This window comes from Mixophyes fleayi, chromosome 1, assembly GCF_038048845.1.
Source record: "Mixophyes fleayi isolate aMixFle1 chromosome 1, aMixFle1.hap1, whole genome shotgun sequence".
NCBI classification, from domain to species: domain Eukaryota; kingdom Metazoa; phylum Chordata; class Amphibia; order Anura; family Limnodynastidae; genus Mixophyes; species Mixophyes fleayi.
Window position 1 is genome coordinate 324,945,183 of NC_134402.1, and position 23,674 is coordinate 324,968,856.

A 23,674-nucleotide genomic window follows, 5' to 3' on the forward strand; every position below is an offset into this window, starting at 1 on the left:
CCTACTTAGTTAGCGGAATTGCTTTGTTTCATCTCCTCCTTCAACTTCTCTAGCTGCTTTTCCAAAAGTCTAATTAGGGAAATCACTTAACTCAAGCTAACAGTGTCTGAACTTACTTCACAGGTGACTACTCAGAGTGGTTTCAGCACTTTGCTCAACACTGAAAGTATTTTCCACTGCGCTGGACTAAAGTACATTCCCCCTCAAATTTGAGTCTTCTTGCAGTAGCTACAATCTCCTACATGCTGTTGCAGAATACCGAAAATGACCCAAATTATTTCGGGACACAGACAGCATCTCCTGTATGTCACTGTTTATTTTTAAAAAGCTCGGTACCACCAAGTTGATTGTGTGAGCAATATCCTCAGGAGAGTCCAAGCGGGGAAAGCCATGTTGCAAAGACATCCCTTAGTTTTTAAAACAAGTTGTCAGCGGTATGCCTCTTAGTGTAGCCGTTGACACAAATGTAGGATATCACTTTGTATTTGCAACAGGATGAGGGGGATATTTGTGTAGCTGACGACGGCGCTAATGAGGATGTTGATGAGGATGATATTGTTTGTGTAAGTCCTGCACCAGTGGAAGCAGTTCTTGTCAATGATAAGATGAAGGCCATTGTTATGCCTGGGCATAAGACCAAAAAATTCACCTCTTATGTGTGCAATTATTTTTTCCCAATCCTGACAAAAGTTGTCTATCCATTTGTAGCGTTTGTAAAGCCTCACCAACAACACCTTCCTCATCAATATCCTCACCAGTGATCACAGTTCGTGCTGCATCCAAGTTGCTAAGGCTAGATGATTCCGCCCTTATCCAGGATTAATCTGAAGAATTCTTGAGCGTTAGGCCCACTGCTGCTGCTGGGGGTGGATCTTCAACCCAGAAGTAGACCAAGTAGAAGACATAAAACGTAATTATTGGGCTACAAAATGCCATTCTACCCACTGTACAGTTAACCACACATATGTGGACAAGCAGAACTGGGCAAACTAAAGATTATATGACTGTGAGAGCCCACTGGGTTGGTGAATTGCCTTCAGCAGCAGGAACAGCAGCAGCATGTACCCAACAATGCCAGGTTATTCCGAGGAAGGCTATTCTGTGTATCAGCGGTTTCACTAAGAGGCATACCGATGACAACCTGTTTGAAAAACTAAGGGATGTCATTGCAACATTGCTTATCCCGTTTGGACTCTCCTAATCATATGTCATTTATGATAACACCACCAATATTGTGAGAGTGTTACAGCTGGGTAAAATCCATCACATTCCCTGTTTTGTTCCCACAATCTACTTGGTGGTACAGAGCTTTTTGAAAAATGACAGGGACGTGGATGAGATGCTGTCTTTGGTCCGAAAAATTTCGGGATATTTTCGGCATTCTGCAACAGCATGTAGGAAATTGCAGCAGCTGCAAGAACAATTTATTTTGCCCTGCCACCAACTGAAGCAAGAGGTGGTAACACGGTGGAATTCCACACTTTATATGCTTGTAAGGATGGAGAAAAGCGAAAAGCCATCCATGCTTACTCCACAATCTATGACATTAGGAAAGGAGGGGGAATGTATTTTAGTCCATCGCAGTGGAGAATACTTTCCGTGTTGTGCAAAGTGCTGAAACGATTTGAAGTAGTCACCAGTGAACTGAGTTCAGACACTGATAGCTTGAGCAAAGTGATTCCCTTAATTAGACTTTTGGAAAAGCACCTTAAAAGATTGAAGGAGGAGATGAAAGAAAGAAATTATGTCGGACTTGTAGTACTTTAATCGCTTCACCAAGATCAAAGAGTTATAAACTTCTGGAAATCGTATCACTGCATTTTGGTGACTATGCTTGATCCTAGGTTTAAGAGCTATATCTTCTCTTTTTTCCTACTGTCCCAGATCACAAGAGATGCAATGAGCTCCTGGTGAGCAAGTTGACAGCTGAAGTGGTACCTGACACAATGGCGCCCCCTCCTTCACTTTCTCAGGCTACTGCTGCTAGGAATCAAACTAAGCTTTACTAAGAGACCCAAGGATGATGTAGATGATTCAGCGGAACATTTTGACATTTGGACTGCTCTAAAGAATTGCCCAAAAATTGTGACAGCTCTGTTGTAAAATAATCTACAAATTCTACAAGGAAGGCCATTACCAGCAATTACATCAAAGTACACAGACTTCTGTGATGGTGGGTGAATATGATGACAGTGTAGATTGCAGGTGCTGGGATTTAGCTGAGAGAAGGGAGCTTGTTGATGCTGGTATGCTTGGTAATATTTTGGGTAGAATGACATATTGGCAATTTTCTGTTTTTCTACAGTGAAGTTTCACCTTTATTAAAGATGTGTTTTTTTCTCTAAAAAGGTAAAAGCTTTTTTTTTTACATTTTTGTTTTTGACATTTATGTTACAGAGACTTCTGTAATGGTGGATTAGAGCAGGAATGAATTAATATTGTGTTAGGATGATGTACACACTGATGAGGGTGATGATGAGGCTGAGGATGATGATAATATCTTGCCACTGTAGAGTTCATTTACAGCACCGTTACCTTAGCTGCATTAAGCCCATTGTTACCTTGTTTTGGGGGTGCCCAAACATACCAAGCACTTCAGCCACAAAAGTGGCATTCCTTGTGCTGAAGTGCTTGGTCTGTTAAAGTGTGCATGCCCTTTTTAAGATCCATTATATTCCCAAGGACAATTCAATCTTGCACCACTTTTCCTTTCATCTACCGCTGTATGGTAATATTACCTAGATGTGCTATAAGTGCTGAAGTTTCTTTTCAATCATCCTTTCAATTGCTCCTCTCTCGTACGTGTGACCATGTACTTTGTTTTTCACTGGGTTCACCATTTCCAACTGTGTTATAGAAGTGCGCTTGGTGATGGCAATAAGTACCACCCTCCATGACGATCTAGCGACATTTCACAGACAGACACACAGTTCTTGGCAGTCTCTAGTGCAGTTGGTCAGCGTCATAGCTAAAAAAGAAAGAGGAGGCGTAGCAGTGTTCTTCAAAGTGTTCAGTCAAATTGTACGGTGTTATTTAGCTAACACACCAACAGCAATGCTCCATTGCTAATTGCCATTACTGAAATAGAAATAATAGGGCTGGCAGTCTTGGTCTAAATCTGCAGTCACATTGTACAGTGTTATATAGCTCACACACCAACAGGACAGCTCCATTGCTAATTGTCATTGCTGAAATAGAAATAATAGGGTTGGCAGTGTTCTTCAAAATCTGCAGTTACATTGTACTGTGCAATAGCTCACCCAGAAATAGAAGAGGTGGCAGTGTTTAGTGCTGAAACAGAAATTCAAATAATAGGGCTGGCAGTGTTATGAAAAGTCCTCAGTCATATTTTAAAGTGCCATAGCTCATACAGAAACAGGAGAGGTGGCAGTGTCCTTGTCACTCTCCAGTCTTCAGTCACATTATTCAGTCATGATGATACCAATCCCTCTACCTCATGTGCTAAAACCTATGTTCAAGTGCATAGTGGTTTTAAGTCAGGGAAACAAAAATGTGAATAAAAAGCTTGTACCTTTTTAAAGAAAAAGACACCTCTCTAATAAAGGTGAAAGTTTACTGTAGAAAAACATAAAATTGCCAACATGCCATTCTACCCAAAATATTACCAAGCATACCAGCATCAGATAGCTCCCTTCTCTCAGCTAAATCCCAGCACCTGCAATCTACACTGTCATCATATTCACCCACCATCACAGAAGTCTGTGTACTTTGATGTAATTGCTGGTAATGGCCTTCCTTGTAGAATTTGTAGATTATTTTACAACAGAGCTGTCACAATTTTTGGGCAATTCTTTAGAGCAGTCCAAATGTCAAAATGTTCTGCTGAATCATCTGCATCATCCTTGGGTCTCTTAGTAAAGCTTAGTTTGATTCCTAGCAGCAGTAGCCTGAGAAAGTGAAGGAGGGGGCGCCATTGTGTCAGGTACCACTTCAGCTGTCAACTTGCTCACCAGGAGCTCATTGCATCTCTTGTGATCTGGGACAGTAGGAAAAAAGAGAAGATATAGCTCTTAAACCTAGGATCAAGCATAGTCACCAAAATGATTTCAGCACCTGCAATTTACACTGTCATCATATTCACCCTCCTCAGTGTGTATATCATCTTCAAACAATACCAATTCATCCCTGCTGGAATCCACCATTACAGAAGTCTGTGTACTTTGATGTAATTGCCAGTAATGGCCTTCTTCATATAATTTGTAGTTCATTTACGGAAGAGCTGTCACGATTTTTGGGCAATTCTTTTAGACCAGACCAAATGTCAAAATGTTGTGCAGATCTCATCTGCATCACCACTGGGTGTCTTGGGAAAGCTAAGTTTTTTCCTAGCAGCAATTTCCAGAGAAACTGAAGAAGACATCATTGTGTCATGTACCAATTGAGCTGTCAGCTTGCTGACCAGGAGCTCATTACATCTCTTGAAATCTGGGTCAGATGAAAAGAAAGAGAAGACATAGCTCTTAAACCTAGGATCAAGCACAGTTGCCAAAATGTAATGATCCGATTTCAAGATGTTGATAACTCTTGGATCCTGGCGAAGCGAATAAAGTACTTAATCTACAAGCCCAACGTAATTGCTTTGTTTCATTTCCTCCTTCAATTTCTCTTGCTGCTTTTCCAAAAGTCTAATTAGGGGAATCACTTGACTCAAGCTAGCAGTGTTTGCACTCTCTTCACAGGTGGTTTCAGCACCTTGCACAACATAAAAAGTATTCTCCACTGTGCTGGACTAAAGTACATTCCCCCTAAATTATATTCTTCTTGCAGCTGCTGCATTCTCCTACATACTGTTGCAGAATTCCGAAAATGACCCTAAATATTTTGGGACACAGACAGCATCTCCTGCATGTCATTGCCATTTTTTAAAAAGTTCTGTACCACCAAGTTGATTGTGTGAGCAAAACCTGGAATGTGATGTAATTCCCCCCGCTGTAATGCTCTAACAATATTAGTGACGTTATCAGAAATCCCATCACCTCAGGAGAGTCCAAGCAGGATAAGCCATGTTGCAATGACATCCCTTAGTTTTTCAAACAGGTTGTCAGTGTTATTTACCCCTGACCTGCGCCTTGTCTCGTCTCTGATAACCACCTCTCAATCCCGCCTTCAAGACTTCTCCCGTGCTGCTCCCCACTTATGGAATTCCCTACCACGCTCAATCAGACTTTCCCAAAGCCTTCAAATATTTAGATGCTCTTTGAAAACTCATATCTTTTTTTAGAGGTGACCTTGTAATCGATAACACTATTCACATTAATGCACACTCACAACTATCCCAATCTCCACTCTGAGCCACACTCGCTCCTCTTGTTTCAGCTGTGTCCTCTTCCCTTTAGAATGTAAGCTCTCTAAAGAGCCGGGTCCTCCATACCCTTTGTTTTTATGTCTGCATTGTCTGCCTTGTCTGTTCTTGTTTTACGTATGTTCTGTTTTATGTATGTCCTTGTCTTCCATACTGTACGATGCTGTGGAGCACTATGGTGCCTTACAAATCTATGATAATAATAATAATAATAATAATATGCCTCCCAGTGAAGCAGATTATACACAGAATAGCCTGGCTCTGAAAAATAGGACGTTCTTGGGTACATGCTGCTGCTGTCCCTGCTGGTGAAGGCGAATCACCAACTGAGTGGGCTGTCACAATCATAAAATCTTTAGTTTGCCAAGTTCCGCTTGTCTACATATTTGTGGTTAGGTGTACAATGGGTAGAATGGCATTTTGTACCTCAATAATTATATTTTTACGAACCTTCTGGTAGAGGTGAGGAATAGCTTTTCTAGTAAAATGGTGTCGTGTTGGCATTTGGTAACGGAGACAGAAGACCTCAAATAACTGTCTAAAACCAGCTGCATTAATAGTCGACATTGGACACAGATCTAATACTAGCATATTCGCCATGGTGCCTGGGATCCGCTTTTCGACTGGGTGACAGCTTTCATACTTGCTTCCTCTTGCAAAGGATTGTTTAACAGTCAATTGTTGTAAACTACTAGTAGTTTTCTTCTTGGTCTGCTTCTGGGTTGAAGATCCACCCCCAGCAGCAGTAGCTCAAGGATTCTTCTGAGGAGTCCTGGATAGGGGAGGAGTCATGGAATCTTGGATGCAGGACTAACTCCGATCACTTGTGAGGATATTGATGATGAAGGTGTTCCGATTTTCCCAACAGCGTGCCATGAACTCACTTCAAATGGTGTAACATGGATGAGATTCCTAGATGGTTAGGCTACCTCAACTGACTGTGGTTTTACAAACACTACAAATAGCTAGACAACTTGTCAGGATTTGGGTAAAAATAATTTCACACATAAGAGGTGGAGTTTTTGGTCTTATGCCCATGCATGACAATGGCCTTCTTTGTATCACATGCAAGAACTGCTGGTGCAGGACTTACACAAACAACATCATCCTCATCAACATCCTCATTAGAGCCTTTGTCAGCTACACAAATATCCCCCTCATCTTGTTGCAATTCCAAAGTGGCATCCTCAATTTGTGTATCACCGGCTACACTTGAGCTGTTCATGCACACATCTGCAGAAATGGGTCTTCTTTATGGATACACTTTCAGAAAGGTCAGGCTTATACATACCACTCGTGGATAGACTCTCCTCAGGGATTTGTGTCATTTCTGAATCTGAACATACATTTTCCTCTAATGCCGTACTGTTTTCTTCCAGCTCGGATTTTACACGTAAAAGTATTTCGGCACCACTTTTTGATTCAGAATGACAAGGTCTTGCTTGGTCATGACTGACCTTACGAGAAGATGCCTCAGTAACAGTTGCAGAACTAGCACTCATAAAGGCAAAGGCCTCATTCTTTCCTTGCCACTGCGTGTGTAGAATAGCATGTTGACAATTTTATTTTATTCTGCAGGTAACCTGGATTACAGGTCTTTTTATCTTTACCAAGGTGAAAGGTATTTTTTTATATTTTTGTTTCCCTGACCTAAAAACACTACGCACTTTAACATAGGCTTCAGCAGATGACTTAGAGGGATTACTATCATCATGACTGGTGCCAGCAGCTACTTGTTGCTCCTGGTCTTCTGTGTACTGTTGTGAATCCATTTTGATAACACAGTACAATGTGACTGCAGATTTAGAACAAGACTGCCAGCACTATTATTTCTATTTTAGCAATGACAGTTAGCAATGGAGCACTCCTGTTGGTGTGTTAGCTATATAACACAGTACAATGTGACTGCGGATTTAGAACAAGACTGCCAGCCCTATTATTTTTTATTTCAGCAATGACAATTAGCAATGGAGCAATTGAGCTGTCCTGTTGGTGTGTTAGGTATATAACACAGTTCAATGTAACTGCAGATTTAGAACAAGACTGATAGCTCTATTATTTCTATTTCAGCAATGACAATTAGCAATGGAGCAATGGAGCTCTCCTGAATGTCACTGGAGACTTTGAAGAACACTGCTACCCCTCCTCTTTCTTTTCTATCTATGACGCTGCCCAACTGCACTAGAGAGTGACAAGAACCGTGCAACCCCTTCTGTGTCCGTCCACAGAAGGGGTAGCACATCCAGATATAGATATTATAGGGAGATATAGATATTATAGGGAGAAAAGCCCACATTTAGGGCTTCACCCTATTTGCCAAAGCCCCGTGTCGCCAGCAATAGTTTTCGCTGGGGGTCTCCAACGACGCTTCCCTTATGACTATGGCGATAGCATAGGCTCCCCACAGGAAAAAATACTTTATTATTAATGCATTTTTTACTTTTTGAATGTAGTCTAATTTAAAGTACTTTTTTCTTTTTCCTATTTTTTACTAATTTATTTTTTCCCTCTCGTTTTCTTTTTTTTTCAAATCTGGCTTCCAGTTCCAGTGGCAATGCATGAGCCAGCAAGCAGGATCGCTTGTGAAGCAGTAATAGTCACTGCGATGAACAGAAAATCTTACATATCATTCAATATCGGAAACTAGACCACATAAACTGTCTGTGTTCACTTTGATATTTTTTGTGAACCTACATGTGTTCAAAAACCCATTGACTTTTCTCCAACTTCAAATACTTGTGCTTTGTCAATGTTTCGCTGCAGCCAGCTACCAATTATTCATTCTTGAAGATAAATTAAGTAGGCATTTATTATTTATGTTGGGTCTTTAGGGCATACAGTGTTGAGTACCATCTGCATATATGTAGTAGCTAAGGCCCTGGAGTTGGATTATATTTCCCATTAGCAGCATATATATTGAAAACAATATTGTGGATAAAACCGGTGGTGCTCAATATGGCAGTGACAATGGGCTAAAATAATATATTCACAATGAGCTAGAACAAATAAAATACAATATAAAATGCGCCAGGGGAATAAACTAAAAGTAAGCCTATAATAAATATGGCGGATAACGTCATAAAATAAAACAATACTTTTTATTATTAGCGCATTAAATGTGATATCTAGTTTAAGCTAGAGATTCTCAGGCTCGATTCCTCGAGAACTGAGCACACCCAAAATTCGGCAATCCAAGTACTTTAGAGCGCCCTTGGAATTGAAAATGAGGTAAACGTCATTATTAAGTCGTCGGATCCCGTGAGTTTTGGGTTCTATAACTACCGCCCTGCACAGCGATCCAGTGCCATTTCACAGATGGACACAGAAGGGGTAGCACGGTTCTTAGTAGTCTCTATTGCAGTTGGGCAGCGTTATAGGTAGAAAAGAAAGAGGAGGGGTAGCAGTGTTCTTCAAAGTCTCCAGTGACATTCAGGAGAGCTCCATTGCTAATTGTCATTGCCGAAATATAATTTATAGGTCTGGCAGGCTTGGTCTTCTAAATCTGCAGTTACATAATGTATTGTGTTATATAGGTAACACACAAAGAGGAGAGCTCCATTGCTCCATTGCTAAAATACAAATAATAGAGCTGGCAGTCTTGGTGTGAATCTGCAGTCACATTGTACTGTGTTATATAGGTAACACAAAAAGAGGAGAGCTCCATTGCTCTATTACTAATTGTCATTGCTGAAATAGAAATACTAGGGATGGCAGGCTTTTCTTCTGAATTTTCAGTCAAATTGTACGGTGTTGTCAAAATGGATTCACAGCAGTACACAGAAGAGCAGGAGCACCAAGCAGCTGCTGGCACCAGCCATGATAAGAGTAATCCCTCTAAATCATCTAGTAAAGCCTATGTTAAAGTGCATAGTGTTTGTAAGTCTTGGTCAAGAAAAAAAGACCTGTAATCCAGGCAAAGTTATATGCAGAAAAAAATTAAATTGCCAACATGCCATTCTACACACACAGTGGCAAGGAAAGAATGAGACTTTTGCCTTTCTCTATGAGTGCTAGTTCTGCAACTGTCACTGAGGCATCTTCTTGTAAGGTCAGTCGTGACCAAGCAAGACCTTGTCATTAGAACTCCAAAAGTGGTGTCCAAATACTTTTACGTGTATTATTATTATTATTATTATTAATAATTTTTATTTATAGGGCGCCACAAAGTATCCTTAGCGCCGTACAAGGACAAACAATGGCACAGTACAAGGTGAAACAGCACAGTACAAGTAACAGTAAGCACTATAACTCTGGGGGCTCAGTCACAGCAAGAAAGAGAGGGAGGGGAAAAGTGAGTACAGGCAGGTAACTATGGCCCAAGAGGGTGGGCATGGATGACAGGTAAAGAGTCACTGAGGGGAGCGGAGAGAAGCGAGAGGAGACCGAGGGCAGAGGGTAAGAGAGGAGGTGAACTGAGTAGCTGGAGAGCGCAGTTAAAAGTGATGGAAACAGGAGGTAGGAGAGCCTTGCTCAAAGGAGCGTACAATCTAAAGGGAGGGGAAGACAGACAGGCACATGGATGAGACGGGAGAGACGAAGACGGAGTCGAGGAAGGGGGAGAAGGGAAGAAGGGATGAGAAAGAGAGGAAGCCGACCAGTGGGAGTTTAGGCATGAGACTGGAAGGCTTTTAGGAAAAGGTGCGTTTTTAATGTTCGTTTGAAAGAGGACAGATAAGGGAAAGTTCTGATGGAGCGGGGGAGCTTGTTCCAATGCAGGGGAGTGGCGCGGGAGAAGTCTTGAATGCGTGCGTGAGAGGAGGTAATCAGGGGGGAAGAGAGGCAATGATCGTTGGACGATCGCAGAGGGCGGGAGGGAGTGTGAATAGAGATAAGGTTAGAGATGTAGGGAGCAGTGGAGTTGGCGAGGGCCTTGTAAGTGAGAGTGAGGAGCTTGAAAAGGATTCTGTAGGGGAAGGGGAGCCAGTGAAGGGCTTGGTAGAGTGGGGAGACAGAGGTGGAACGGCAAGAGAGGAAAATAAGCCTAGCAGCGGCGTTAAGTACAGATCTAAGAGGAGCGAGATGAGAGAGGGGGAGGCCGATAAGGAGAAGGTTGCAGTAGTCCAAGCGGGAGATAATCAGAGAGTGGACGAGAGATTTGGTGGCATCCTGGGAGAGGAAGGGCCGAATGCGGGCAATGTTGCGAAGCTGGAAACGGCAGGATTTGGCGAGAGAGTGAATGTGAGGGGCAAAGGAGAGAGAGGAGTCGAGGATGACACCTAGGCAGCGGAGTTGGGGAACAGGGGAGATAGAGGAGTTGTCAACAGTGATAGAGAGGTCAGAGGGGAAGGAGGTACGAGAGGGAGGAAAGACAATGAGTTCAGTTTTAGCAAGATTGAGTTTAAGAAATCTAGAGGACATCCAGGAGGAGATGGCAGAGAGGCATGCGGATACCCTGGAGAGAAGGGAGGGAGAGAGATCAGGAGAAGAAAGGTAGAGTTGGGTGTCATCAGCATAAAGGTGGTACTTGAGGCCGAAGGAGCTGATGAGTGCACCCAGAGAAGAGGTGTTCAGTGAGAATAGTAAGGGTCCAAGGACAGAGCCCTGAGGGACCCCGACTGGAAGGGAGGAAGAGGGGGAGAGAGACTCAGAGGTGGAAACAGAGAAGGAACGGTCAGCAAGGTAAGAGTTGAACCAGGAGAGGACGGTACCGGAGAGGCCAATGGACTGGAGGGTGTGAAGCAGGAGGGGGTGGTCAACGGTGTCAAAGGCTGCTGAGAGGTCGAGGAGAATCAGGAGGGAGTAGTGGCCCATGGCTTTAGCAGAGAGGAGATCATTCGTAACTTGAGCCAGGGCAGTTTCAGTGGAATGGAGGGGGCGGAAGCCTGATTGGAGAGGGTCAAGGAAGGAGTGTTCAGAGAGGTAGGTGGAGAGACGGTTGCAGACAAGTCTCTCGAGTATTTTGGAGGCAAAGGGGAGAAGGGAAATGGGGCGATAATTAGAGAGTGAGGTGGGGTCAAGGTTGGGTTTCTTGAGAATGGGTGAGACGAGAGCATGTTTAAAGGCGGAGGGGAAGATGCCGGTGGAGAGGGACAGGTTAAAGAGGTGAGCGAGGTGGGAGCAGGTGCCGGCGGAGAGGGAGCGAAGAAGGTGAGAAGGGATGGGGTCCTGGGGGCAGGTAGAAGGGGGGTGTAAAAGCCGAGCTGGAAGAAAACAGTAAGACACTAGAGGAAAATGTATGTTCAGATTCAGAAATGACACAAATCCCTGAGGAGAGACTATCCACAAGTGCTATGTGTAATCCTGACCATTTTGATAGTGTACCCATAAAGAATGGCCCTTTTCAGCATTTCTGCAGATGTATGCATGAACAGCCCAAGTGTAGCCGGTGATACACAAATTGAGGATGCCACTTTGGAATTGGAACAGGATGAGGGGGATATTTGTGTAGCTGACGAGGATGTTGATGAGGATGATGTTGTTTGTGTAAGTCCTGCATCGGTCGATGTAGTTCCTGCACGTGATAAAAAGAAGGTCATTGTCATGCCTAGACATAAGACCAAAAAATCCACCTCTTATGTGTGGAATTATTTTTACTCAAATCCTGACAAGTTGTCTAGCCATTTGTAGCGTATGTAAAGCCAAAGTCAGTCTAGGTAGGGACCTCAACCATCTAGGAACCTCATCCATGTTACGCCATTTGAAGCAAGTTCATGGCAGCTGTTGGGAAAATCAGAAACTTGAGGTCTTGTGTCCCCGTTAGCAAATTCCATCACGACACCATTTCACTAGAAAAGCTATTCCTCACCTCTACCAGAAGGTTTTTAAAAATGTAATTATTGGGCTACAAAATGCCATTCTACCCACTATACACTTAACCACAGATATGTGGGCAAGCAGAACTGGGCAAACTTCAGCCACAGGGAGTGGTACTTTTGTGGTTGAAGTGCATGGTTTGTTAAACAGTGCATGTCCTTTTTAAGATCCAACCTAAGGGTGGGTGGGAGTACCCAAGGACAATTCCATCTAGCACCACTTTTCCTTTCAGCTACCACTGTGTGCCAATGTTACCTACATGTGCTATATACTGTTGTGTGCTTAACAAAACCATAACTGGTTTCATGATCCAAGGACAATTCCATCTTGCACCACTTTTCTTTTCTTTTCTGCCACTGTGTCCTAGATGTGGTAGGAACTGCCGTGTGTTTGAGTCATTGCTCTGTCGCTTAGCATCCAGCCAGGATGCTGTAGTCTTTGTTTGAAAGTGTATGAAAATAATATTGTGACCTGTTAGGTGTTCAAAATTGACTGCAAATGACTTGAAATTAGTGTTATTGGGGTTAATAATAATGTAGGGGGGGGAAAAAAGCAAAAATATGTGATTTTAGGAAAAAATCAGGATCCAAACCAAAACACGCAAGGGCAGTTTTGCCAAAAACAAAACCAAAACACAAAGTTAATCCAGATCAAAAACCAAAAACCCAAACACGGGGATCAGTGAACATCTCTAAAATAGATATATATATATATATATATATATATATATATATATATATATATATATATATATATATGATAGATAATGTGTTTTCTAATAGGCTTGGTGAGGAGCAATCCTGCCATTTAATTTCATATTCTTCACAGTAAGCAGATTTGTACTGTAGAGCTCCTGCACCGCTGTACCATATAAAATCTTTTTAGTATATACAAATGCTGGCTATGAGTAATCTGTTTTCATTTTTAGATTTTGCTGTACAACTTTAAAAAAAAAAGCCAAAGCATTTTAGGAAATACTACCAGAAGTAATTAAGGCTTTTATTATAAGAAGTAGATAGTTGGATTGAACATTAGCAGAGCATAATCTACAAATTATGGCTAAGTGATACAATGCAGACGAGGTTTAGTGGTCTGGAATGATAGAGGAAATAAAGATGTTTCAATGTGAGCGCTGCAGTATAAATCTTTTATTTTACATATTGTATTTGACGTCCTCTGCAGGCATAGATAATTCTTGGCTCTCTGCGGCTGGAGGACGTGAGAGAAATACATCACTATGTTGTAGGATTTTGCAGTTTGGAAAGAAGGATATAAAAAAATGAATTGGAAACTTTGAAACGGCTCTTAGTAAAGAAAGTCTATGAAAAATGCATAACGCAGGGCAGCCATGATTGTGATATAGGAGAGCTTCTTCCCAGCATAATGACTCAAATATGCATTGAGTTACCATCCGGTACTTGCAACTTTCTGTTGCGTTCTCTTGTTTTTGGGGCGTCAGAAGCTCCGGTAGACCTGGACGCGATACAGTCACACTTCTAGAGAAATACAAACTGTAAAACCTAAAACAGGAATATTTTAAACAAAAATGGGTTTAGTTTTCATTTGGTTTTCCATACTTTAACATAGAAATTGTCATGTTAAAAAAGGACAGTTGAGGAATAACTCTATCTATGTCTCTATTTTGCATTTTTTTTTCATAGCTTTGCTGCATTTTCAATACAATGTCACTAGACATATGGTGTGTCTGTTTTTATAAATAGCATTATTATATGTAAGGAACGAATAAGCATCTAATCACCTCTGGTTAGATAAACTCAGATGCCCCCAGGACTTAGCTCTACAGTAGTAGAAGCTTATCAAAACTAACTGTGGTGCCAGGTAGAGAGTAACCAGAATACAGGAGGCAGGTAGCAGAGACAGTCCAAGGTCGTCGGTCAAAAGCGAGCAGGATAGACAAGGGACAGGCAAAAGGTCGGGGTAGGTTGCATATGCGGGTAATGTAAAAACGGGCAAAGGTCAAAGGGCACAAGAGTTCAAGCAGGGTCCAAAATCAAGCCAAAGAGTCGCAGCAGGTAATCAAATCCAAGGTAGCAGGAGGACACAATAACAGGGGAGCTGGTCAGCAATTGTGCAGTCACAGAGAACGCTATAACCGGCAGGGAGGCTAAGCCCTTAAATGCAAAAGATGGGTAATGAGGAGCAGATTAATTAAACATAGCTAGTACACACGAGCCCGGCTGCCACTCTTGCCAGGATGCGGCGAAGTTAATGTTAGAAGAGCGTCCTGACCATTGCCTCGGAGATGGTTGAGATGACAGTGCAGGAAGTGACGTCCAAGTTGTCATGACGATGGCCGGACTGCGGCTTCTGAGTATGCAGTGAGTCGCAGTGGCTTGGGGCACCGCCTCGGCTCATGACCACCCGATACAAAATAATCTGCTCTCATCTTTGTACTTCAGTTAATATTGCGGTCAGCTTTGCTAAATTAAGTGATGCTAAAAAACCACTCTTCTCCTCAAGTTTTAATCAGTACCCAAAGTAGTACATTAGGTGAGAAATTCGTATGCAGAGCAATTTGTACTGAGTGAATGGGGTAATTTTGAAGGCTTCTATCTTTACTGTATCCTCTGCTTCATGGTATAATTCATCAGACCTTTCATGTTAGCAATGAGGCCTTGTATTCAGAATAGAAGACAGAGTTTTGGAGGGAAAGTATGTACATGATGCATTCAATTCCTCCACAGAAGATTTTAGGTAGCCCAAGTGATAATCTTATAAAAAAGGACATGTGATCACCCAGAGCTAATCAGATCACAGGCTTGTAAAATGGCATTGTTTTTTTGATAAAGAAAAGGGAAGAGGAAAGGTGTATCTAATGAAAAAACATATCTGTAGGACCTATAGATTGTCCACGTATAACTGCTTGTTCATGTCTCTGAACTTTGCTAGAACACATTTTCACAGATTGCATGCCTTTCCCCTCTCAGTCCCTTTGCTCTGGACTGCCTTCCAAAAGTCTCCGCTTGTCAAGGGCAAAATAGGATGTGTTTAGGGTAGAGACCATGGCAGACTGTGGTGCCGTCAAATAGAAGAAATTAATGTTTCTACAGGGAACTTTGTCGGCCACCCCAGGCTTTATATGGAGGACTTACCTGCGTGACGAGTTTCCACGGTTTTCCGTAGTGGTGGCACTGTTTCCTGTCCGGCCGGGTCGGTGAGCCAATCAGGACTCACCTCCCGGGCCATTTGAATGTTTGACGCCACGGCGAGCCTTACATCGGCGTGCCGGCAGTTGAGCGGAAGGCTCCTGTTACCGTTCTGCATAACCAGCTGGTTAGTTAGTAGAGGCAAGTCCTTCCATTCTCAGTCTACCATATACAGTACAGTAGCAACGTGTTAATGAACATGTTTGGTAATATAGCATTGTGTTTGGTTGTGCTGTGTATGTTTCTTTTCAGGTGCAAGACGTCAGGCCCCCATTATAGTTAGGCGCTTGTTTCCTTACTGTACTCCTGTAATTCTCTGTGACTATGGAGACAAGGGGTTAGTTAGAGCACACACACAGTTAAGATATGACACACGGTAGGCTTCCCGTCCCGTAGGTCCCTGGGGTTACACAGAATTCCAGAGGCAGTTACTGGGTACCACACTGGCAGTGCAGCACAGCCCTTTTGAGTTCCAGGGGTGTGTCCCGTGGTTCCAATTGGGTGTCCCAGTCTGAGTTCCGGCAGGGTCCCTGACGGTTCCAGATTGGGACAGTGTCTCCACTCGGGTGAACGCGACCATCTCGAGTTCCGGCAATGGCCACTGACGGTTCCAAGCGGAAGCCGCCACCCCGGTGGCGCGTTGCTCCAGTGAGCCCCGGTCAGGGCAACTGGACCATGGGAGTGACCCTGTAGTGAGAAGACAGTCTTCTTGGTACGACATGGGTGAGGGTTAGGGTCAGCCCCGGAGTAGAAGACGAACACCAGCTGGTGTTCCCATTAGGTAAAGGGAGGAGGTTTAGGGAGTACACTGCACACAGTACCTAGCAAAGTTGCGTTACCCAACCATTAGTAGCTGTAGGGTCAGGGCTCCTGTTGTTAGCTAGTGCTTGTTGTGTGGGTGGTACATTCTAGCCTCGCCCGTAGAGTAGAGGGAGGCTGTGTTCTATTCTGTTTTCTGCAGGTGATGGAGAGGAGCAGGCTAGCAGGGACCGTAAGTTGGAGTGCCCGGGTGAGTATAGCTCTCGATTCCTATTTCCGGTTAGGCCTTCACCAAGGGGTGAGTAGAGTACTTGGGACGGGACTGTTCCCAGTCACAAAAACTCGAAGACCGGCGCCCTTGGCAAGAACAAAATGCGGTGACGGCAGGCGGGGTTGAGTGAATGTCTCTACTCCTTGCTGTTACCTCGGACAGTCTTTTCTAGTAGACACGGCTCCTAACCTCAGTTTCTTTCTTTGGGAAAAGTAGAGTGATCAGACGGATGTTCAGCTGCTGGTCTGCCATGTTAGAACACCGGGTAGTATTCCATAGTGATCTCTCATATATTGGGTAAGTTCTAGTGGTGTTGCAAAAGGGGTTTGTCACCTGTGTGGTATTCTCCCCTAAGGGCCACTACATTTATCATGATTCTTAAATTGAAAATGTTGGGAATAATTTGTATATGAGGCTTCAATGAGCAGTGATTAAGACTCAGTTCTTAAAAGTAGCTCACCAGAGGAAACACATGGATATATGTGGTCATCCAGTGATTAAATGCAACTTGGATAGGAGTTGTACCTGCACTATACTATACTTTCCAACATGATTCACTTCACCCAGTACATAATGATCTTAACATCAATAATTGATAAGAAACCAAAAATTGGAAAATAGTTAAAAAATGGCAGGTAGGAAACGGTAGGAAACAGAGCCATAACTAGAAATGTTAGCACCAGGGACCAGAAAAAAACCTGATACCACTTTGCCCTAAACAAAACAGGACCAATTAATCTAAAATATTACTTCCATGCACCTTTCAGCTATGCGCCTGGCTGGTTGTCTCTGTCACACAGGCCTAGATACAGCCCTGGTACATTATTGTATACAAGGTGAATTGGATCATGGTGTAAGTAATTGTAGACTTGTTTCCCATTAAGAAGATGAAAACAACTGCACCTTTCTTTTATGTTGGGAAAGTGCAAATATGCAGTAAGCCATAACACCAGACATTATTATTCACTTTATATATCTATAAAAAGCACACTACTGACTGTTAGTTAAAAATACGATGTTCAGGACAACATTATTTATAAAGCTCACATGCCTGGTATAATGTACAACCAAATTCTGTGCCTGAGGAATTGGAAGTACAAAAACAGTTTGTAACGACTAGCAGCATGCATAGTCTTGCTGATTTCACAGTTATCACATATTAAATTACAAGTACTCATCAACAATGACAGAATATTTTATTGAGTCAAACCAATGCAATTACTGTATCTTAATGCATCAGCTGCCTAGAAATATGTTTGTGCAACATCAGCATGCAGAGTCATAGGGCACAACCAAAATCTTCATGATGTTATTATGGGATATGTAACAATGCATTTTTAAATCCATTTTTATTTTAGCAATGTTTATGGGCATGATCAACATTTTCCAGCTGCAGCAATCTAACCATAATTAATGGGTGTTTAATCTCCAAACCGTTCTTTGCTTCATTGTGCCACAGAGGAGAATGTATATGCTAGGCTGTGAGCTAACTTAGTGCAGATCAAGAGGTATCAGATAACTCTCTATCACATTTCCAGTCCTTTCAAGAGTAGACCACGCCACCAATGATTTAATACCCCGCCGCCAGGACTTTTATACATAGCTCTCGCCACTAGGCCACACCAATTGGCAAAGGTGTCCAGACCTTGATGAAAAGGGATCTACTTTTTGTAAAATCTGTATATATTGATCTACCAACCTTTACAGCACATTCTGCAGTATTGCTCATTAACGCATCAAATCCAGCAAAGTCTACAGAGAGATATTCCCAGAGCTCAAACATCAAAATAAAACATAATTGTTCTCTAGTCCGTATATAGCCCCTTATTTCCCCCCTTCTCCCCTTTATTACCTCCTTGTCACTTTATTGCCTTCATCTATTCTTCCCTTGCCAGGGAAAAGTGGCTAAGTGGTTAGCAATTCTGCCTTACAGCACTGAGGTCATGAGTTCAATTCCCATGGCCTTATCTGTGAGGAGTTTGTATGTACTCCCTGTGTTTGCGCGCGGGTTTCCTTCGGGTGTTCCGGTTTCCTCCCACACTCCAAAAACATACTATTAGGTAAATTGGCTGCTATCAAATTGACTCTAGTTTGTCTGTATATATGTGTATGTTAGGGAATTTAGACTGTAAGCTCCAATGGGGCAGGGACTGATGTGAGTTCTCTGTACAGCGCTGTGGAATTAGTGGCGCAATATAAATAAATGATGATGATATATATATATATATATATATATATATATATATATTAGAGATGCTCACTGACCCCCGTGTTTTGGTTTTGGATCTGGTTTACAGTCGTGTTTTGGTTTCGTCAAACCGTCATTGCGTGTTTTGGTTTTGGTTTTGTTTTGCCATTTTTGAAAAAAATACAATTTTTTTGGTCTAAAATAACCTAATTTAGTGCTCCACCAGTTTCTTGGATAAGTGAGGTAATTCTAAAGCTAATAAATTATGAAAAAAACTGTTTAATCCATGGTAGACCGTCCTTAATTCGAACACTTGCCTGCAAATTATACAGACAAACCTGGTTGTCTACCTCCTCCGTCTTTGATTATTGGCAATGTAGCCATCGTCTTTGGGTGTATATTACACCCTCCACTTGTAGTTGAATAGAAAAAAGCAGCCTGCATAGACTGTAGAATCAGAAAGTAAAAATAAATGGACCAAGGTAGTTTGGTGGCTGTCTATGACCCCCCCCTCCCCACCCTCCACTTGTAGTTGAATAGAAAAAAAGCAGCCTGGATAGACTTAACAATATAAAAAATAAATGGACCAAGGTAGTTTGGTGGCTGTCTATGACCCCCCCCCCCCGCCCTCCACTTGAAGTTGAATAGAAAAAAGCAGCCTGCATAGACTGTAGAATTAGAATATAAAAGGAAATGGACAAAGGCAGTTTGGTATCTGTCTGCATCAGTCCCCCCTCCATCCACTTGTAGTAAAATAGAACAAAAGCAGCCTGCATAGACTGTAGAACTAGAATATACAAAGAAATGGACAAAGGCAGTTTGGTATCTGTCTGCAGGGCCGCCGAGAGGGGGGGGGGGCGGGTACTAATTACCCAGGCCCGGGCATGTCAGGGGGCCCGGCCCGGGCCCTTGCACTGTGGGGGGGGGGGGGCTCGGTCGTTGGTGGGGGAAGCAGGCTAGTTTAAAAAAAACAAAACATACTCACCTGATCGCGGAGCCGGCGTCCCTCCTCTCTGTTGCTCTGTGCTCCATTCAGGCTGTCTGAATGCCGGGTGTGATGTCACCATGTCATGCCCAGCATTCAGTCAGTCTGGAGCAATGGAGCACAGAGCAGCAGAGAAGACCAAGAAAGGAGAAAAGGTAAGTGAAGGGAGGAAAACGAGGAGGGGCACAGAGGGGTTAAAATACGGGGGGGCAGCATGACAGAGGGGTTAAAAAACGGCGGGGGGCAGCATGACAGAGGGGTTAAAAAATGAGGTGTCACTGGCACTAGGAGTTTTACCCAGAATTCACCAGGTGTAGCTACACTTACCAGAAGTGCGGACCTCTGGGTAGTGTGGTGAATCAGTGGAACCATACAGTAGAATAGAGGAAAGGAATGTCAGTAGTATAAATGCTGAGTCTTGGCACCGTGAAACTGTGATGGTACAGCAGTTTAGTAAACAGGATAAAATGAGGAAAGAGTCCAAGTACCTTAGCACGCAGGTAGCATATAGCAGGCCAATACTTGATAACTGGATAACGTTAGGCAAAGACCAAACAACAATATAGTAGAAGAGTCAGCGACTTGCAGCTACAATACAGAGGCACTTGTAGACTTTAGTCCAGCTAATAGGTACCATACAGAGTAGTAGCTATATCACAAGGAAACATGAATGGTCGACAGCTGGTAAGTTTCACCACGTATATGTAGAGAAGACTTGTCCAGCGCAGGTGTGTAACAGAATAGCGTGAGTGGTCTGCAATTGGCAAGTTGTACCACTGATGTGAAGCGAAGACTTGTCCAGGCGCAGGCATGGAACGGAGTAACGTGAGTGGTCTGCAATAGGCAAGTTTTACCACTGATGTGTAGAGAAGACTTGTCCAGGTGCAGGCGTGGAACGGAGTAACGTGAGTGGTCTGCAATAGGCAAGTTGTACCACTGATGTGAAGGGAAGACTTGTCTAGGTGCAGGCGTGGAACGGAGTAACGTGAGTGGTCTGCAATAGGCAAGTTGTACCACTGATGTGAAGGGAAGACTTGTCCAGATGCAGGCATGTAACGGAGCAACGTGAGTGGTCTGCAATAGGCAAGTTGTACCACTGATGTATAGAGGAGACTTGTCCAGGAGCAGGCAGGTAACGGAGGTAGCGAGAGTAGTCTGCAGCGGGTAAGTTCTACTACCGATGTGGAGAGGAGACTTGTCCAGAAGCAGACAGGTAACGGAGGTAGCGAGAGTAGTCTGCAGCGGGTAAATTCTATTACCGATGTGGAGAGAAGACTTGTCCAGAAGCAGGCAGGTAATGGAGGTAGCGAGAGTAGTCTGCAGCGGGTAATTTCTACTACCGATGTGGAGAGAAGACTTGTCCAGAAGCAGGCAGGTAACGGTGGGAGCGAGAGTAGTCTGCAGCGGGTAAGTTCTACTACCGATGTGGAGAGAAGACTTGTCCAGAAGCAGGCAGGTAACGGTGGGAGCGAGAGTAGTCTGCAGCGGGTAAGTTCTACTACCGATGTGGAGAGGAGACTTGTCCAGGAGCAGGCAGGTAACGGAGGTAGCGAGAGTAGTCTGCAGCGGGTAAGTTCTACTACCGATGTGGAGAGGAGACTTGTCCAGAGCAAACGGATAACACGAGCAGAAACAGGAAACACCTCAGAGTCTCAAGGAATGATAACCAAGAACAGGCAAAGGTAATAGGGCAACAGGTGCCTTAAGTGCTGAGAGGTGATTAATTAACCAATGAGACTAGAGGCGAGGTGTTAACAGTTCAGGGTTTCTGCACATGCGCAATCTTAGTCAAGATGGCGGACAGCCGCGGCTCAGGAGAGGCGCCGGCAGGAGCGAGAGAGACCCATGTCCCAACCTAGAGGCACTAACAGTCCGGTGAGTGACACGAGGGGGGCATAGAGGGGTTAAAAATGGGGGGGGGGCAGCATGACAGAGGGGTTAAAAAATGAAGGGGGGGCACAGAGGGGTTAAAAAATGGGGAGGCAGCATGACAGAGGGGTTAAAAAATGAGGGGGGCATAGAGGGGTTAAAAACAGGGGGCAGCATGACAGAGGGGTTAAAAAATGAGGGGGGGCACAGAGGGGTTGAAAAATGGGGGGGCAGCATGACAGAGGGGTTAAAAAGGAGGGGGGGCACAGAGGGGTTAGAAAATGGGGGGGGGCAGCATGACAGAGGGGTTTAAAAAATGAGGGGGGCACAGAGGGGTTAAAAAACGGGGAGGCAGCATGACAGAGGGGTTAAAAACGGGGGGGGGGCAGCATGACAGAGGGGGGTTAAAAAAGGAGGGGAGGCACAGACGGGTTATAAAACGGGGGGGCAGCATGACAGAGGGGTTAAAAAATGAGGGGGGCACAGAGGGGTTAAAAATGGGGGGGGCAGCATGACAGAGGGGTTTAAAAAATGAGGGGGGCACAGAGGGGTTAAAAAATGGGGAGGCAGCATGACAGAGGGGTTAAAAAATGAGGGGGGCACAGAGGGGTTAAAAACCGGGGGGGGGGGGGGCAGCATGACAGAGGGGTTAAAAAATGAGGAGGGCACAGAGGGGTTAAAAACGGGGGGGGCAGCATGACAGAGGGGTTAAAAAATGAGGAGGGGCACACAAAGGGGTTAAAAAACGGTGCAGCATGGCACAGTGGGGTTAAAAAACGGGTCAGCATGGGACAGTGGGGTTAAAAATGGGGGGCAGCATGACAGAGGGGTTAAAAAATTAGGGGGGCACAGAGGGGTTAAAAAACGGGGAGGCAGCATGACAGAGGGTTAAAAAATGAGGGAGGCACAGAGGGGTTAAAAAACCGGGGGGGGGGGGGGCAGCATGACAGAGGGGTTAAAAAATGAGGGGGGCACAGAGGGGTTAAAAATGGGGGGGGCAACATGACAGAGGGGTTTAAAAAATGAGGAGGGGCACAGAGGGGTTAAAAAACGGGAGGCAGCATGACAGAGTGGTTAAAAAATGAGGGGGGCACAGAGGGGTTAAAAAACCAGGGGGGGCAGCATGACAGAGGGGTTAAAAAATGAGGGGAGCACAGTGGGGTTAAAAAGGGGGGGGAGGCATGGCACAGTGGGATTGAAAAAGGGGGGGTGAGCAGCATAGTATAGTGTGATGAAGGGGAGCCACATGAAGGGGGCAAAAGCAGCATGGAGGGCGCAGTGTCATCATAAGGCATGCCGATGATGAAGGGGCACATTATTGTAATATTGGAGCTGGAGAAGGCCTAATTATTAATCGTGGATGGTATTGATTTAATGCCAGGGTTGTTTGGAATTATCTAAATGCAGCTATTTTTTTCCAAATAGGGCCCCCAGCATTCCAGGATCCAGACAAACTGCAACTAAAGAAACATGCAGCAACAGGTGGTGAAAGTGAGAAGAACAGGTAGGAGAGAGCAGGACAGTATGTGAAATGTTGTGATTCTAGTAGGGACAATGTAAATTTTTGGTGAGTGTTGTGCCCAATGTAAGGTGAAGGAGAAGACTGAACTCTTTGTGTACACACTGCATTTTTTCTATACTACACTTTGGTGCTAGATGTCCTGAAAGTCAGGAGTGCTTGGACATATGTGACGCTTCGGGCGAATTGAGAGCCTAGTGATTTTGATGTGTTAGCTACGCCCCAATGGCGCATTTGCCACACCCCCAAATGCATGACCACACCCCCGAAAAAGGCGCATTTTTTTTTACCATACTCAACTATGAGGGGGGGCCCCATGAATTTGTTGTACCCGGGCCCTGAATTACTCTTGGCAGACCTGTCTGTCTGCATCAGATCCCCTCTCCACTAGGAGTAAAATAGAAAACTATTCAGCCGTTATATAATCTAGAATTTGCGATTTGCAATTTGGTATCTGTCTGCATCATAATCATCAACATCATCATTAGCCCCCTCGTCGCCTACACAAATCTCCCCCTCTTCTAATTCCAAAGTGGCATCCTCAATTTGTGTATCACCGGCTACACTCGGGCTGTTCAGGCACACATCAGCAGAACTGCTGAAAGGGCCCCTCTTTATGGGTACACTAACAGAATGCTCACGATTAGACATCCCACTGTTGGATGGACTCTCCACAGGGATTGGTGTCAGTTCTGATTCAGAGCATACATTATCCTCTAATGCAGAGGTGTCCAACCTTTTAGCTTCCCTTGGCCACATTGGCAGACGACGAGTTGGTTTCGGCCGCACATAAGGTACACTAACAATAACGATAGCTGATCATCCAAAAAACCATAGAAA